The sequence below is a fragment of the Balaenoptera ricei genome, chromosome 1, assembly GCF_028023285.1.
Source record: "Balaenoptera ricei isolate mBalRic1 chromosome 1, mBalRic1.hap2, whole genome shotgun sequence".
Classification (NCBI taxonomy): Eukaryota; Metazoa; Chordata; class Mammalia; order Artiodactyla; family Balaenopteridae; genus Balaenoptera; species Balaenoptera ricei.
Window position 1 is genome coordinate 191,456,292 of NC_082639.1, and position 18,157 is coordinate 191,474,448.

Sequence of the window (18,157 nt, forward strand, 5' to 3'; positions counted from 1 at the left end):
AGCGGAGAGTATTGGAATACGATCATTTTTTTATTTTGTTGATGTTACCGACAGCTTTATTTCACAAAGCAATCTTATACTATGTCTACCAGTGGCAGGTCACAGAGGTCAAATAGTCTATCCTTACAGGTAGAGAGCTTATTAAACGGCACGTCTATTAAACCCGATGGACAACATAAGGAAACATTCCAGCAAAATACTTTAAACATAGTTCAGTGAAGATATGGCTCCAAAGGGTAGTAAATAATTTAAACGGAGACCAATGAGGAATTTGTTATATTTTTTACTAGCATCTTCAAAATTACATTTCAAACAAAGTGGTTAGAATAGACAGAAACACAAAAGCTGCAGCGAAAGGCCCAGGTTCTATGGCAAATATTCAAGAACGTGGCTACTTCGATGCAAATCCCAGCATTAATTAATCAACAGTTCTATTGCCAAGTTCATTTAAAATAATCTAGGCGTAAATATTATATAATCGTGAGCTGAGATAACCGCTTTTAAAAAATCATCTTCCTGACTGTCATTTTTATTCTTGTTTTGGAAAACGGTTGATTTTTAAATTCGATGTAAGATAACATTTATTCATGACACCACTTCGCTTCTAAGAGAAAAAAACTGCGTCAGAAGAGTACAGTCAAAATAATGTGAAAAATATTTTCTTAATTATTACATCTTAAAATATTACATAATATTTTACATACACATCAAGTATTACATAATACCTGGTGTGAAAATCTAAATGTGATTACAAAGGATTTTGTAAAAGAAAAAAAGTTTTGATAATGCAGGATTTTCTTTTTTTCCCCTGGTATCTCTGGTAACTCTTCGATGATCAAAACATTGAATCTATCGTCTTTCTAATCACAGTGTTCCCCCCGTATTTGATTAACCACATTTACCAAAAAGAAAAAAGGGAATCCATGAAAGCGAACACAATTTCTTGTCCTCCCATGCAAGCTGTGGGTTTTCTACCAAAATGACAAACTGAATCAGTGCCTTTTGATAAGTTTATCGTAAGTAAGAGTATTTATGACATAAATAAGAGACAGAGCCTCTTCATGTTTTTTAACAAATTTATTTATTTTATTTTATTTATTTATTTTTGGCTGCATTGGGTCTTCGTTGCTGCGCGCGGGCTTTCTCTAGTTGCGGCAAGCGGGGGCTACTCTTCGTTGTGGTGCGCGGGCTTCTCACTGCGGTGGCTTCTCTTGTTGCAGAGCACAGGCTCTAGGCGCATGGGCTTCAGTAGTTGTAGCATGCGGGCTCAGTAGTTTTGGCTCGCGGGCTCAGTAGTTGTGGCTCGCGGGCTCTAGAGCGCAGGCTCAGTAGTTGTGGCGCACAGGCTTAGTTGCCCCCGCGGCATGTGGGATCTTCCCGAACCAGGGCTCGAACCCATGTCCCCTGCATTGGCAGATGGATTCCCAACCACTGCGCCACCAGGGAAGTCCTGAGTCTCTTCATCTTGATGTTGGTTACCTGGTGTCTGACCAGGCAGTTGGGTCCCTGATCTCTTACCAAGAATATAGACGACTTGATCAAGGGTCACTAGTAGATTCACCTGGCAGGACAATTAATAAGATACAGAAACGTAAAACATGAGTTGTTAAAGTTAACAATTACCTTCCCTCCCAGCATCACTCCAAAGGCACCGTCCCTGCTTCAGCGCCCAGTAAATCATCTACCTAAATGCATTTGCACCCAATCATTTTTTAAAGTCACAATCTTTGCAGTGTCAACTTGTCAAGGGTCAAAGGGAAGAGCAGGCAAGATTCCCACATCAATCTGCTTGTAGAAACCATCTCATTTCATTTCAAATCACCTGCTGTGCTTGAAGCCGACGATGGACAAACCGTCTTCCTCCATAAAACCGTGACAGCCCAGGTCGAACTTGGGCCATCATTCATCGGGGCAAGTCAGGCCACTTCTGTCATTAACTACTTTTAAACGGCTGTGCAGGGTTAAGTGATCTTGCAGGACAGCCACAGATATAAATACTGTTTGGACAGTTTAATGTCGAGACCATTCCTCTGAGATGAAAACTGTGTAACCCAATAGAACGGTTGTCGATACAAGGATTAAGGTGCCTGTATTGTCACTGGGAGCCGTGCCTTTACATGGGTTTTGTGTACATGACCCCATAGGAGACTCTGAATGTTGTCCATCCACCTGACACAGCTCCTAGACAGTGTTCTGAGAATATTAAAAACGACTTCAGGCATTCAGAGGGCCACCCTTCGGTAGGTGTTCTTAGAGGGTTTACATTTGTCCTTGAGAGGCTGATGGGAAAATGAGGGCGCCCTGCTGCTGTGGGCGGTTCCAGAGCCTCACGGTCAATTGGAATCTCAAAGGTCTACAGCTGGCCATAAAATCAGGGTGGGCAGTACAGTAACTTGTGCACAGAAGAGTCACGATCGAAGAAATAAGGCTGAAATGATGATCCCATCTCCTTTAGAGAGCTCTTTCCTGGAGGCCAACACTGTAATATCTAAAGGTGACAATTAATATGTACCCAGTACTTAGCATATATGGGGCACGCACTAAGTGCTTTGCATGCACGACCTCATTTAAATCTCACAACCCAATGAGAAATCTATTTTTAGTCCCACTTTACAGGTGAGAAAGCTGTGGACCAGAACTGGTAAAAATCTGCCCCCGGGTTGCACAGCTGGTAATGATGGAGAATAGAACAAATGTTGTGTCTGATTCAGGAACTAGTACAATCAGCTACGGCGCTAGACCACCTCTGCTATAATGATGTTCCCTGTGGGAAATTCCCCTTGCTGGACTTATAAAGTATTTATAATACACACTGGCTTAGCTCTCTTTAACATGCTTTAGCTGTGTGCAAAAACAGTCTGAATCATTAAAAGAAGAGAGTTGCTAAGTTACTCGGAGACCTCGAGTGAGTTAAATCCAGCCAATATACAAATAACATGAAGACTTTTCAGGGGGTGTGTGGGCATGGATAGTTCTGAGAAAATCCATTTCGAAATCCTCAGTGTCAGTACGTTTTCTTTCCTAAAATTGGTCTACCTGAGTAAACATCATACACATTCTAATTTTCTACCCCATTCACAACTGCAATTCTCCAACCTTACTTCAAAGGCACCCTCTCCACCCCCGGAGTCTTACCCGGCCCCCAAGGTGAAAATCTCCAAGTCACCAAAGACTATCTACCAGGCCCCTAAAGATCCCTCCACAATTTATCCTGTGAAGAAATGAATTTCAACCAAGAGGTTTCTGTGTTTAAAACTCATCTATCAGGACTTCCCTGGTGGCTCAGTGGTTAAGAATCCACCTGCCAATGCAGGGGACAGGGGTTCAAGCACCGGTCCGGGAAGATCCCACATGCCGTGGAGCAACTAAGCCCGAGAGCCACAACTACTGAGCCCGCGTGCCACAACTACTGAAGCCCGCATGCCTAGAACCCATGCTCCGCAACAAGAGAAGCCACCGTGATGAGAAGCCCGCGCACCGCAACGAAGAGTAACCCCCGCTCGCCGCAACTAGAGAAAGCCCGCGTGCAGCGACAAAGACCCAATGCAGCCAAAAATAAATACATAAAACAAATAAATTTTTAAAATAAATCAATAAATAAAACTCATCTATCGAATGTTGTAATATATACTTACGGTGTTTGATCGATTTCTAATGCTACCTCAATATGGGAGGAAAGTGTTAACCTTTAGAACCTCACAGTTGTAGGAATTGGAAACAAATTCAATTTACATGCAGAGTTTTGTAGCAGAGAATTACATGGTAACTAGTAAGGCTTTCAAACATAAAGATATTTCATCAGGATAAAATTCTGTGGGGAGTGAGAATGGAAATACAATTTCAGGAAGAAAAAAGAACAATGTTATAGAAGATGATGATTTTTTTGAACGGATGCTGCTGAATATAAAAGCACCATGATATTCATATTCCTTAGGGAACATTCAAATCAAAGTTTCTCAAACCTCAGCACCGTCGACATTTTGCCCTGATAATTCTTTCATGCACGTTGCATTATAGGATGTTCAGCAGCATTCCTGATCTACACACACACGCACACATGCACACACGCACACACGCACACACACACAGAGTTGTGACCACCACAAATGCCTCCAGATGTTGCCCAGATGCTTCCCTGGGAGGCAAAACCGTCTCTGGTTGAGAATCCTTAAACAAGGGACGTAACATTTATTACACGTTTTCCAAATTTAGTATTTAAACTTATGATGAAAAATGTTAAATTGTTCACTAGGAATTATGCAAGAGAGAACACAATTTTTCAAAATTATTTTTAGAGGAGTACATGGACAAACACATTTCAAGACCATCGAGTTCAATAGAAACATTCGTGGCCAATGTGGGGTGAGCAGGAAGAATGTGGGCCGAGCCCGGGACCCCAGGGGACCTCGGCGGGGGCTCATCCCTCTCAATCTTAACTGCCAGGTGACCCAGACCCACAGAACTTGAAGAGTAGCTGGACCATCCTAAAGGCAGGAGCAATGTCATATTGGAACATGGCGACTTTGAATAATGAGCAATTTAAAAGAAGCAGAAATAACAACCAGTGTGCACTCTTCTTCAACAATTGCAAAGTGACATCTTTTGAAGAATAAATCGAGAAGGCCAGGTTCGGGGGAACATGAAGAATTTCCCAGAAATGTTAAGAGCAAAAGGTCACAGATGACATGGAATTTCTGTGACTCTGTTGTAGTTCTGTGTATCGTAGTTATTCATGCTTACAGGGCACTTGCAAAATTGTTTCACTATCATCATCTGGATACAAAGTTGGGAGTCTGGAGTGGGTAGAGCCCAGGGGACCTTAGTTTCTCGTAGGCCTGATGAACAAGCCACACACCAGAAGCCAGGCCGGATGAGGGACCAAACCACCTATCAGACTGTGGCAGGAAAACCACAACCCCTAAAAAAAAAAAAAAAAAAACAATGGAAACCATCCTGTTATTTTATATTAGTTATACAATCACCTAGCTACATCTATTGTATAGTATCAGATATTTACAGTAATGATCCTCAAGTATCAACTAAATATCAAAGTGTAAGTACAACCTTCTTCTTGGATATCTTTAATGACTTTTTTTTAATGACTCAACTAAGTTAAAAAAAAAGTTCATAATAGCAGAACTAGGAAATGCAGATAGGCAAAACCGAGGAGATGAAATTACCCGTAAGCTTATCACTCAGAGATAACAAAAGTAGAATCTCGGGCATATTCTTTTGAAACTCTGTGTTAAAATTGGCACCTTGGGCTCTGTTCCAACCCCTGTTTTTTGCTAATAAACTCTCCAGATGCCCCCTTTTATTTTCATGGTCCTCTGCAACGATAATGCCCTTATGACGGGTCGTCTCTCCTGACCTTGGGGAGAGCAACGCTCCAGCTTTATAAGTGAGGAAGCAGAGGCCCGGGAAGCTCAGGGTCTCAAACCCACATCCTGTGCTCTGTCCTCTGAGCCACGAGCCTCCAAAAACGAAAGTAGCAACAGTCCTGGAAGCGGGCCTCATGTTCACTTCCAGGTGAGCTGCCAACGTGAAAACACTTTCATACATTTGATCCTAGTTAAGAAGGATCAAAGCAGAAACAGACTCAGAGACATAGAGAACAGACTTGTGGTTGCCAAGGAGGAGGGAGGGTGAAGGAGGGATGGACCGGGAGTTTGGGGTCAGCAGATGCAAACTACTGCCTATAGCATGGATGGACAAGAAGGTCCTACTGTAGAGCACAGGGAACTATATTGAATATCCTGTGATAAACCATAATGGCAAAGAATACGAAGAAGAATGTAGGTATGTGTATAAGTGAATCACTTTGCTGTACACCAGAAACTAACACAACGTTGTAAATCAACTCTACTTCAATAGAAGAAGAAGAATCAGCCAGCCAAGGGTGCATTTGGTACCTGAATCTTTAAAAGCAAAGAAAGTCAGGACGCTTCATCCTTGGATGTTCAGAACAATCTTTCTGGAAAGTTCTACCTGGATTCTAACAGGCTGCAGCTCCGTTGCTGGATATGTGAATACATCCATCCAGCCCCGGGGGTGGGGATTGACAGCACACAAACGAAGGCTTAACAACAAGAAGGTTAGTACTGATGAGAGAGGTGTGGTACCACGCAAGCCAAATACTGCAGCGCCCAGCAAACAAAGGAACGGCAGGGTCAGGAGACTAGCGTTCACACCCTCAGCCTATGTGCCAGGCAGCGTCCTGGGCTCTGGGGACACAGCGATGGTACAGACCAGGCAGCCAGGTGCATTGGGTCAAGCCAGGCAACTGGGAGCTTAAACCCTTCTGCCCCTCCCTCGGCCAACAAGACAAACTCTGTCCTCTCTGAGCCTCAGCCTCCTCGACGACAAAATGAAGGGAATGTCTAGTCCCTTGTACGAAATCAGGCAACATATCTAAACTACATGGTACATAGTAGGAGAACACTTGTTGTTAGGGGAAGCTCACCTTGACTGAGAGCTGACCAGGTCCGAGGGGTTGTGCCGTCACGTCACATGCGTTAGTTCATTTAACCTCGTAATTTAGCCTCATCCTGCGGTGTGGACTCGGAGGCATGGTAACTGGTCCAAGCACGTCAGGCACAAAGGGTAAGGTCAGTATTCAAATCCAGAGGACCTGTCTCCAGAGCTGGTGCTCAGGGACGCTCGAAGTACGTTAAATGAACAGCAAATCTCTAGGGATAACAACCCGCAAAGAGCTGGCATTATCCAAGACTCTTCAAACATGAATGTAATAACCACAATTAATGAGACCAACTTGGGAATTCCCTGGTGGTCCAGTAGTTACGACTCCAAGCTTTCACTGCCGAGGGCACGGGTTCAGTCCCTGGTTGGGGAACTAAAATCCCGCAAGCCGCATGGCTCAGCCAAAAAGAAGAAGAAGAAAAAAAGAGGCCGATTCTATGGAACTTCTACAGAAGTAGTATTTTTTACATGGAATTAGTACAGTGTGTTTTATAGAATAGATCGACAAAATAGTGATAATGCTGATTTTATTATTTTATTATTATGAGTTCAATGTTTGCCTGCCAGGGTTAGCACACGGTCACTACCTGCCGGGTGCACAGCCCCTGGGGGTGAGGCCAGAGGGCTGCACTCTGCCCTTCCTGTCTAAGGACCGGGCAGGAGCTGAGCTTTCAGATGGGGGACTGGAAAGCCAATGCTGGAAACTGAGAGGAGCCCCACCCTCTTGCCACCTGGATCCCTCACCCTGGCTGGCCAAGTCTTCCCACCCTGGCAGCTGCACCTGGAGGAGATGCGCCCCGCACCCCCATCCCATGGATGTAGCCTCTGCCTTCCTGGTCCCTGACCTCGGAGGGCCTTCCTTACAGCACAGCTGCTTCTCCATCCTCCTCTCCCGCCTCCCTCAGCGGTCCCCCTGCCACCCCACCTGCAGCTCCCTCTCCAAGCCCCCACCCCTACCTCCTGCATCTTCAGTACATGGTCTTGCCTCCTTGCCTATGAACACAGGCAGAGCCAGAACTCTCAGCTCTCGGGGCTCTGCCTGCATCTCCCCACCTGCCCCCCAGGACCCCACCCTCTGTGGGCCAGGCACCGCTGCCCGGTGAGGAAACGTGGAAGACACACTACGGGCTTGCAGGAAGCTCACTTGCCTCCGCCTGCCCCTCCCCTGTCCACGGTGAGATCCTGGATCTGGCCTTCAGAGCGTCCCCTCCTGAATCCCCCGGGACCTTGTTCCATGAAGCATCCCGTCACCAGGCACTTCTGTTTCTAATCTCTCCTTTTCAACCGCCTCTCCAGCCTAAACACGGGCTGCAGAATTCTCCTTCTGTTTAGTTTCAAAGCATTCTTTTCATACACACACTACTATATATAAAATAGATAACCAACGAGGCCCTACTGTCTAGCACAGGGAACTCTACTCAATATTCTGTGATAACCTATATGAGAAAAGAATCTGAAAAAGAATGAATATATGTATAGGTATAACTGAATCACTTTGCTGTACACCTGAAAGTAACACAACACTGTAAATCAACTACACTCCAAAACAAAATTTTTTTTAATTAAATAATAAAGCGTTCTCTTAGCCCTCACTCTCCTTCTAGCAATGTTACACATTCTCCCAACTCTCTACATTATTGAAAAAGTGAGTCTCGCCTCCCCAGGTCCCCATCGCCCGCAATCTGGCCTCCACCCGCAGTGCAGGCTGGCAAAAGTCCACTCTGGAGAAGGTAACTCGGAGGACGCCCTCCAGCCTCGTCTGACTTCATTACGACAGGGAGGCCTCTGTGTATGGTATCGGGCCCTTTTCACCACTCTCTTTTCCCTGACACTATTTTCCTTGGCTCGGCCCCTTTCAGATTCCCTCCCTGACCCTCCTCCTCCCGACCCACAAGCAGCCGTGTCCACCTGGGCGCCCTTAGGCCTCCGGCTCTCACTCTGGACACACATTCCCCTTGACCTGTGAACTGTCATCCCTCGGACACAGCCCCAGACGAGATTCTTCTGCCAATCCTTTTTATAAGAGGAAAAGAAAACAACATAGGGGACTTCCCTGATGGTCCAGTGGTTAAGACTCGGTGCTTTCGTTGCCGGGGCTCCGGGTTCAATCCCTGGTTGGGGAACTAAGATCCTGCAAGGCCCAAGGCACGGCCAAAAAAAAAGAGAAAACAATATAAATACCCCAAGCCGTTCCACAAAACGAGCACCCGTGACTCTGGTTCCCTCGGCATCTCTTTCCCTAAATGTCTCTGGACGGTGAGTCTCATGTTTCCAGACACTCCTGGCTCCGAATGCAAGCCACGGCTTCCTCCCAGGTTCAACTCAAACTCTGGAGCAAAAGGTGTCATTGTTGGACTTGGACGTCACCCTCCAACCCAGCGCCTTCTCAAGAGTTTTCAAGTATAATATACGCAATTTCACCTCATACCTTACCTTAATCTGAAGAAGGTGTAAGGTCTAAAGTCAGCGAGAAGGTGAAACTGAAATATACTCAGAATTACTCCCTGGAAAGTCCCATGCATGGTCCATAACACACAAAACACTATTCGGATACATATAATCCTATACAATAATGCATATGGATACAGTGAGGCCCAATCTGTAAAAAAGAGTATGCAAAATACTTTAGAGCTGAACCACTAGATGAGGGTTAGCTCACATTCCGAGTCCCTATTGTAGGAGAAATGCAGAGGTCAATTTGCACTTGTAAATTAAGTTATATTTGGGACTTCCCTGGCGGTCCAGTGGTTAAGACTCTGCCCTTCCAATGCAGGGGTGCAGGTTCGATCCCTGGTTGGGGAACTAAGATCCCACATGCCCTGTGGCCAAAAAAAAAAATCATAAAACAGAAGCAATATTGTAACAACTTCAATAAAGACTTTAAAAATTGTCCACATTGGGGCTTCCCTGGTGGCACAGTGGTTAAGAATCCGCCTGCCAATGCAGGGGACACGGGTTCGAGCCCTGGTCCGGGAAGATCCCACATGCTGCAGAGCAACGAAGCCCGTGCGCTACAACTACAGAGCTTGTGCTCTAGAGCCCACGAGCCACAACTATTGAGCTCACATACCACAACTACTGAAGCCCGCTCACCTAGAGCCTATGCTCCACAACAAGAGAAGCCACTGCAATGAGAAGCCCGTGCACAGCAACGAAGAGTAGCCCCCGCTCGCCGCAACTAGAGAAAGCCCGCGCACAGCAATGAAGACCCAATGCAGCCAAAAAATAAACAAATAAATAAATAAATAAATTTATTAACAAAAAAGGTCCACATCAAAAAAAATCTTTTAAAAAATTAAGTTATATTCATATCTGATCCTTACTATGTAATCAATGCTTCTTAGCTCTCTCTAAAGGGTCCCAGAAAATCTCCCCAGAGAATAAGGGCAGGAGTTGACCCCTCTTTCCTGCTCAGTCAGTGTCATTGAATTAAACGGGAACAATATATAAAAAGATTGAGGGCTTCTCTGGCGGTCCAGTGGTTAGGACTCTGTGCTTCCACTGCAGTGGTTGCGGGTTTGATCCCTGGTAGGGGAAGTAAGATCCCGCATGCCACGTGGCCAAAACAAACAAACAAACAAAAATATGTAGAAAGATTTAGAGAGAAAGAAGAGCACAAGTTTTGGCAGAAAATACCAAGTAATACCAAATACCAGATATCAGTGCTGTGCAGGTATAAAGTGTGAGGTAGGGATGAGGGGTGGGAGGGGGGAGGGCAGGTGGGCAGTGGTGGAAGATGGTCTGGACAGGTGAGCGGGGCCTACCTGTCACGTAGCCCCCTAGGTACTGGGCTGGGACAGAACATAAAGCCTTGTGTGCCAAGCTGAGGACTAGAGATTTCACTCTGGAACCTCTGGGAAGCTTGTGCAGGGGAACAAGGAAAGAGGTGGCAAGGTAGGATTGGCATTTTCGGGTCCTGGACACCAGACAGAGCGTCAATTGGGGTGGGAAGAGAACACGGGCAAGGAAACCCCTTAGGAGTTGGTGAGAGGCGACCTCCTCTTAGAGGGAAAATAAAGACGTGGCTGTTTGACCCTCAAGGCAGTTTTAAGGAAAATAGTCTTAGATTAAAACACATCTGGTAAATTGATGATTTGCTGCTTTGCAGAGATTAAAATCATGACGTGTGTATTCCTTCCTCTCCGTGTTAAAATGTCACCATATCTTAATCCATTCTCTTTTCTCCCATTTGTGTCTCTGAGTAACTCTCCACACCCCTCACCCCAGCCCTCTTGCTGGTCCTTCCTTCTCCCCTGGCTCCCCTTTGTCTGTAAATGCAAATGCTCTCAGCCACCGGGGGCTGAGTTTTTTTTCTTCTGGAGCTTTCTGGAGCCCTCTGGAGCCACCTGAGCCCAGCACCCGACCCCTCGCCCACCAGCCCGCCCCGCTCCCTCTGCCCAATGTCACCAAAGAACGAGCGGTACTCAGAGCCTCACCACCGGTGCAGCCTGGCCTTGACCCTCCCGGATCCGGCCTGCAGGGGCCCTGACTCTTGCAGGATGAAGCTCGTACACAAACTGCACATCCCAGCGCAGTGCCAGAGCAAACAGAGAGCCACGGGGGAAGGAGGCAGGTGATGACCTGAGCTGAGGGAGACCTGAGCTGGTGCGTGACCTGTGCCTTGAAAGACATGCCACCTCCTTCTCGTAAGTGACAAAAAATCTAATTCAAAATAATTGAAGCAAAAAAGGGACTTGACCATCCCCAGTGGCGGAGAAGACCACGGCTGAGGCCAGGGCTCAGCTGGTGCCTCCAGGGCACATCTTCCCACCCTTCACCTCCTGTGGGAAGTTGTTCTCAGATAGGTTTTTCCAAGTCCTGGAATGAATGGCCAGGCAGCCTTGGAGTCGATGGTCCCAGAGTCCCTCTCCAGGGGTCCACATCAACCCTGAAAAAGGCTGACTGCACAGCTCGGGTCACCCACCCTCTCCCCAGCCTCCAAAAAAGGACAGCCTGTGACCCTGAAAGAATAATCAGCCAGTATGAAAGGATTTTAACCAACGATCACATGGAGGCAATGGTGAGATGGAGATGATGACTGACAGGGCATATTTTGGGGAGAACACATGTTCCTGTGTGCAGGGAGGAAGGTATGAAAAGACATTGTAAATAAAAAAGAAGCTTTGGGGCTTCCCTGGTGGCGCAGCGGTTAGGAATCTGCCTGCCAATGCAGGGGACACGGGTTCGAGCCCTGGTCCAGGAAGATCCCACATGCTGCAGAGCAACTAAGCCCGCGTGCCACAACTACTGAAGCCTGCACTCCTAGAGCCCGTGCTCCACAACAAGAGAAGCCACCGCAGTGAGAAGCCCGTGCACCACAACAAAGAGTAGCCCCCGCTCGCCACAACTAGAGAAAGCCCGCGTGCAGCAACGAAGACCCAATGCAGCCAAAAATATAAATTAATTAATTAATTTTAAAAAAAAGAAAAAGGCTGCGATAAAACATGGAGTAGGGAGTTCCTGCTGGTACAAGGAATCACTAGTCATGGTGGTGGCCCTCCTGGACTCATCTGGGTAGGGTGGGCGTCGCTTCACAGTCAGAGCCTCAGGTAAGTAGGCAAAATAGCACCCTCCCCAGTAGGAAAAGGGGTAACTACTTCCTGTGGAAAGACAGTGGGTAGGACAGCAGACTCGTGGTCCTGAAGATTCCCGGCGAAGGATGGTTGGGCAGGGGGAGTATCAGCATAGTTTCTAGTGATAAATCCTCCAAGCCTGGCAGGACAGCCATGCTAGCTGTTAAAATATTAAAATACTTGTGTGTCAGTTGATAAATAGTCAATACCCTAACACTCCCTCCCAGGGCCACTCCTCTTCATCTTGAACCCCAGAACCCTGAGACCAGCCCATGTTCCAGCAACTACTGCATGGAGTCTGAGCCCTGGGGGGCTTCCAGAACCTTGTGCCTCCTTCCCTGGCCCACATCCTCTGTGCCGACTGGCTGATGCCTGCGCCATATTGATTACTGAGTGCTTTGGGTGAGAGCAGACCCCTCGTGGAGAAGCGCCCTCAAACTATTTCCCAAAATCCAGGGAGCTGGAGAGGCTGGACCAGGGAGGAGTTGGGGGGTGGGAGCTGCCCCTACAGGGATGGGCCAGTCCCCTCCTGTGAGCTCACTGTGTCCCAGGCAGGCAAACGCCCCAATCTTCGCTATGTCCACTTCCACCAGGAAGTCGCCAGCCAATGTGATGTTGGGAGATCATCAGTTTTATCTGTAATCATGTTATTTCCCATCTACCTGCCTTGGGGAGCCGTGACATTTAAGCAGAACTCAGCATAAAATGGAAGATGAGCGCTAACTCGATCTGCCCTGGGATTACTCTGTATCCACCCAAATCACGAAGGAGATTAGAGGGCTGCCATCTGACCCAGAAAGTATAAAACCAAAGTGGGCAGTGACCGTATAATCGATTTATAACCATCCTCTTAAGAGATGCTGGATTTTGCAAAAGGCTGAATATTGTAGGAAAAAGCCAACTCTGCCAGGAAGTAAATACAAAGTGGTTTGTGTTTGCTTGTTCATTTAGCAAACTATTCTGAGTGCATTCTGGCCCCAAAGAAACCTCTTAGACTTTTAATATTCAGTCTAGAAATATAACCATTCTTTAACACATCCCGTAATTTATTTTGTAATATCAATTGTGCAGTAAATTTTTATTGTAAGAGGGGCATTTAAAAAGCAAGAGAAGGACTTCCCTGGTGGCGCAATGGTTAAGACTCCACCCTCCCAATGCAGGGGTCCCGGGTTCGATCCCTGGTCAGGGAGCTAGATCCCACATGCATGCCGCAACTAAGAGTTCACCTGCTACAACTAAGGAGCCCACGTGCCACAAGAAAGGAGCCGGTGAGCCGCAACTAAGGAGCCCACTTGCCACAACTAAGACCCAGCACAACCAAATAAATAAATAAATTTTTTTAAAAAAATAAGCAATTAAAAGGCAAGAGAAAAGACAGTCTGGTGGTTTCTCAATAAGTTAAACATAGAACTACCACATGATCCAGCAATTCCACTTCTAGGTGTGTACCCGAAAGAATTAAAAACAGGCTTTCAAATAATAACTTGCACATGGATGTTCATAGCAGCATTATTTACAACAGACAAAAGGTGGAAACAACCCAGATGTCCTCAAGGGGTGAATGGATGAATGAAATGTGGTCCATCCATACAACTGAATATTATTCAGCCATAAAAAGGCATGAAGTACTGACACACGCTGCAACAGGGATGAACCTAGGAAACACATGCTATGTGAAAGAAGCCAGATCAAAAGCCACATATTGCATGATTCCGCTTGTGGGAAATGCCCAGAAGAGGCGAATCCGAATCCATAGATGAAAGGCGGGCGCGGGGCAGGGAGAGATGGGGGAGGACTTAACGGGGCGGGTCTCCTGCCGGGGTGGAAATGCTCTGGAATTCGATCATGGTGATGGTCGCACGACATGGTGAACGTGCTAGATGCCACTGAATTGGAACACTTTAAAACGGTTAAATTGGTGAATTGTGTCATATATACTGTACCACAATTTAAAAAAAAAAAAGGTAAGAGAAGACCACGGGGTTGTGAGGTCCTGAATACCTGGTCTGGTGCCCACAGCTCTGAGAGAGCCTTGGCATCAACTCCCCGCCCCGTCCCCTGCCCCCCTCCGCCCCCCCCCCCCCCGCAAAAAGCACCACCTCCCCTCCCCCAGAGCGGCAGTCTCTCAGTCCCCGTCCCACAAACAGCAATGCTTCCTCCCTGGCTGGCCTTTTTCTTTTTTGTTTTTAAAGAACGCTCTGATTAGGTTTTGAATCTTCAGTATTTAACTTCTCTAATGACACTGCAAAGACTTTTGCAAAGTATTTACTTCCCTGACACTTTATGTAAAGGAACTAAGGACAGACTACCTCTTCCTTAAAAAAAATAAGGCATGGCTCAAGCAAACCAGACATGGTTAGCTCTGTTTTTAAGGGCAAGCCTGTCCTGAGGTCCAAGCCAGAGAAGCTTCAAGTTAAAAAGCCGTCTGACGGCCACAGATTATAACCTGAAGGCCGCTGGGCTGAGCAGCTCTCACGACCAGGACTCACGGAATGAGAAAGCAACCCGTCACCAAAACCAACACAGAGTCTCCCTCCTTCTCATGCCAGGGCGTCTGCACACGTGCGTGCAGAAAATACCAACATCATCGCATTGTTCGCTACCAGGAATAGAAGCAGCTCATTTCTTGTCTGTGGAAAATACGGAAAATTCTTCCACACACACACAAGCACACACATAAAAAGAAAAAAAAAAAAAAGATACAATTTTAGATTTCCTATGGATTTCTGAGTCAAAAACAACATCTAAGGCTGCTATTTTAAAACCAAATTAGAGAATTTTTTTTACCACAGGAAACCGTCCTAACAATGACACCTTATTTCCTGAAAACGACAAGAAAATTCCACATATTCCCATGTTGACTGTGCCATAGCACAGGGGCTGCAATTCCCACATCGGAGTTGCACAAATGTGTATTTTGCATCTATCATTTGAATCAAAGCATGCTTTATATTCTGGGGTCCTGATATTTTGAACACTATGTAGAGGGTTGGACAAACTAAAATACAGAAAACATTGACACTTGAGAAAGGTTTATATGATCCAGTTTACTTTGATTTTTACTGAGACATCACAGTAACTGTAACCGAAAAATTCTCGGGAAACTCCAAGCTAATTCTGTATTATTAATATCGTGTCTGATTATTAATTTCTACAAAACTTTCCTAACAAAGTGTTTACAGAACCAGGAAACATGGTGTGACCCTCATCCCCTCCCAGCCTAGAAACAGCAGCGAACTGACACAGGACGCAGACTTTTCTGTACTCACTCAAGTGTTTGGGACTTCTTTTTGTTGTTGTTCTTTTCTGAATACTATAATTTTATTTAATCTTTAAAAACAAATTATTAATAAAAATTAAAAGAATAAAAATAAAAATAAATAGATAAAAATAAAAACTCAAGAAACCAAATTATGAAAGAAGAATGTATATATGTGTAGAACTGAGTCACTTTGCTGTACAGCAGAAATCAACATTGTCAATCAACTATACTTCAATAAAAAAATAAATAAATAAAATTATCTTCTTTTACTAATTCTTAAAAATTGAGGAATATTTAATTTTTCTTCTAAAACCTTCTAGGGCTGGCCTATATTAGTTTGTTTGTTTGTTTGTTTTAATTGAAGTATAGTTGATTGACAATGTTTCAGGTGTACCGCAAAGTGATTCAGTTTTATATATATTCTTTTTCGGATTCTTTTCCATGATGTTATTGCAAGATATTGACTATAGTTCCCTGTGCTATACAGTAGGTCCTTGTTTATCTATTTTATATTTAGTGGTGTGGATCTGTTAATCTCAATTCCCAATTTATCCCTCCTCCCTGTTTGGGGCTTAAGCTAAAATGGAAAGAACGAGGCCCGAGGCAGCATTACCCAGGAGCACCTGTCCTGTGCCCTGAGGTGGGCAGGGACGTGGCTGAGTCTGGTCCCCGCTGTGTACAGCGTCCCCTGTCCCTGCCCGAGGGCCACGGGAGTCTCTGTCGAGAATCCTACCTGGCTTTGCCAGCCTCCACATTCCCCATCCTTATCTGACCACTCCCCCTTTTCTAGAAATGTGATTAACATTCCACAGACACCTCAGGCATTGCTGGGCTGGTCGGTTCTGCTAAAGGTATGGTCCCTGATATTCTGGACACTCAGGGTTCGAGCTGAGAAACATCCTGGGTTGTCGCGATGTTTTAACTTTACAAAGTGATGACAACCCCACCCCAGCAGAAAGCACGTCTGTCAGTCCTTCCGTCCTTCATGCAGTTTCTGGCCTGTTAGGACTTTCAAGTCCCTTTGGTAGATGATGGTCAGCCTGAGCGACCAATTTTCTCCTTGGCATGTACCTGAGGGCGTGACCAAAAATGCCATTACAGAAAAAAGAGCCACAGTTTCTACCCACACAGCTTTCAGGTCACGGGATATGCCCACATGCTCGGCCTGTCCCCACGAGATCAAACCGCCTGTGTTCAAATTCCAGGCTCCCTGCTTCACAGCCATGTTCCCTTGGGCCAATTCCTTCACCTCTCTGAGCCTCAGTTTTGTCACCTGTAAAATAGGAGAACAATAAAAGTACCTACCATTTAAAGAAAAGATTTTAATGAAAAGATTAAAAACGGCAGTGCCTGTAAAAGCACTGAGGGTGCTTGTCCTGGGCACCTAGCTGACTGCTCTTATTTCTTGTTCCTCCAAGCTCCTCCTTAGCTAGTGTAGTTGTAACAGCTGGGACGGGGGACAGGAAATGGAAACCGTGGCGGAAGAGGAAAAAGGGGCCTCTGCGGCTCTTTCAGATGTATTTACAACCCCAGGTGGAGACAGGGAGGCACAGGCAGAGAGCAGGGCTTCTGAGCCTTGCCGAGTGACAGGTGAGCCCAAACTGAGAAGGATTAGAAAATCCTCCTCTCAGGAGCAGAGCCTGCCCACCCGCTTCAGGGCCGATCCTGCCCAAGGTGTAGGGTCAGCCCCACGGATGCACGAGCCTTCTTCCCATCGACAGCGACCGCATGCCCCCTTGACAGAGAGGTGTAGGGCTGAGGGATTAACACAGATTCACTGTTCAGCCACTGGGGCCCCTTGTCCCCAACGCTCTGGACACCCCTCCACCAGCTTAGGGGGACAGTCAGAGCTGAGCCCCTTGACCTATTTGGCGGAAGAAGTAGATGCTCAATAAATATTTGTTGAATAAATAAATGTTTGAGTGAAGTGGAGTCAAATACGCACATGAATAGTTGAAGATCAGGAAGCAGAGAGGCTTATCAGTGTCCAAGCAACTTCTGTCCATCCTGGAGGACAGGGGTGGGCAAACTTTTTCTGTAAAGAGCCAGAGAGTCAATATTCTAGACTTGGCCATCCAAACAGCCTCCCTGCAACGAGTCGAGTCTGCAATGTTGCAGGAAAGCAGCCGGAGACAACGTGTACATGTGCGTGTGGCTGTCCTCCAATAAAGCTTTGTCTGGACGCAGAAATGGGAAGTGTGTATCATTTGCACATGTCGTGAATTCTTCTTTTAATTTTTTCCAACCGTTTAAAAATGTAAACACCACTTTTAGTTCACAGGCTCCATAAAAACAGGTGATGGCGGATCCGACCCTTGAGCTGTAGTCGCCAGCCCCTGCTTTAAGGAAACACGAGAGCCGAGCAGGTGAGGAACTACGGAGGTGACAAAAGTCTTCTTCCTTGGTGGCCACACTACCTCTTCCTCTGTGTCTTCTCCTCTGTCTCAAATCTCCCTCTGCCAAGGACACTGGTCATTGGATTTCAGGCCCACCTGAATAATCTCCTCATCTCAAGGCCCTTAACTTCATTATATCAGCAAAGACCCTTTTTCCAAATAAGGTAACAGTCACAGGTTTAGATAATTCCTGAATTATCTTTACTTGATTATACAGTCACAGGCCACCAACAAATAAATGTAGATCTACTGGAAAACCACCGCTGGAACAATTGACTCGGGCAAGGATCAGCTTAGATGCTAAAGCCATGGGGTGAAAGGTCCCTGGAAGAAAGGATAATCACCCAAACTCTAGGAATCATCCAACAGATTACTTATTAGTTATAAAGGAGACCGCTACTACCTGGCCAGCCAAGAAGCCTGGTGGGCACCTCTGGGCCAGGTGA

The 18,157-nt window shown here is 46.1% G+C and overlaps 1 long non-coding RNA gene across 1 annotated transcript in view; it reads right to left on the minus strand.

Moving 5' to 3' along the window:
* Positions 1 to 1,113: 1,113 nt before the first annotated feature.
* LOC132354313 (uncharacterized) overlaps positions 1,114 to 18,157 on the minus strand; it is a 35,332-nt gene continuing 18,288 nt past the window's right edge. The window contains exon 3 of the long non-coding RNA XR_009499232.1: positions 1,114 to 1,561. This is a non-coding gene — a long non-coding RNA (uncharacterized LOC132354313). The remainder of the gene's footprint in view (positions 1,562 to 18,157) is intronic.